Raw genomic sequence first — 617 nt, forward strand, 5'->3', positions numbered from 1 at the left:
CGGGGCTCCACTGCGGTTGGAAGGGGAAGCGGAAGTCTCCGGGGCTTTTCTCCGTCTTCCGGCTCCCGGGCGGCCGCCGCCGCCGGCTCCACCAGGCACCGCGCAGAGCGAGGCGGGCAGCCGGTCGGCGGGCGGGCTCGGTGGGCGGGGCCTGCGCGGGGGCGGGGCCTGCGCGGGGGCGGGGCGTGCTCTTCTCGCCCGCGCCGCCTCCCCTCCACTGAGAGCTTCCACTGCTCGCTCGGCTGTCAGGCGCGGTGGCCAAGTGGTAAGGCGTCGGTCTCGTAAACCGAAGATCGCGGGTTCGAACCCCGTCCGTGCCTACGGTTGGAGGCGGTGTTTTCGATATGGGAAATCTATATGACTCGTTTCCCTTTCGTTCTCCATTTGCTAACTTTTCTTTTATCTTCAAGAGCCTCCAGGCCCTCTTCCTCGGGCTCTGCGCTCCCCTCATCTCACTCGTACAGTGGGTGGTGCGTGTGGGTTCTGTGTGTTCCTGGCAAGAAACATGGGCTTCTGGCCCCTGGACACTTCTTACCAGGCCCCACTGAGCCGAACCTAAGATGAATAGGGCCCCAGACAGTGACACTTCCCAAGTCATTTGTAAACAGCTAAATTAA

The 617-nt window shown here is 63.2% G+C and overlaps 1 non-coding gene across 1 annotated transcript; it reads left to right on the forward strand.

Moving 5' to 3' along the window:
• Positions 1-248: 248 nt before the first annotated feature.
• On the forward strand, positions 249-320 carry Trnat-cgu. The gene has a single exon. It is a non-coding gene; the product is annotated as a tRNA-Thr (tRNA).
• The last annotated feature ends 297 nt before the right edge of the window (positions 321-617 follow it).

Source organism: Jaculus jaculus, chromosome 9 (assembly GCF_020740685.1).
Source record: "Jaculus jaculus isolate mJacJac1 chromosome 9, mJacJac1.mat.Y.cur, whole genome shotgun sequence".
NCBI lineage: Eukaryota > Metazoa > Chordata > Mammalia > Rodentia > Dipodidae > Jaculus > Jaculus jaculus.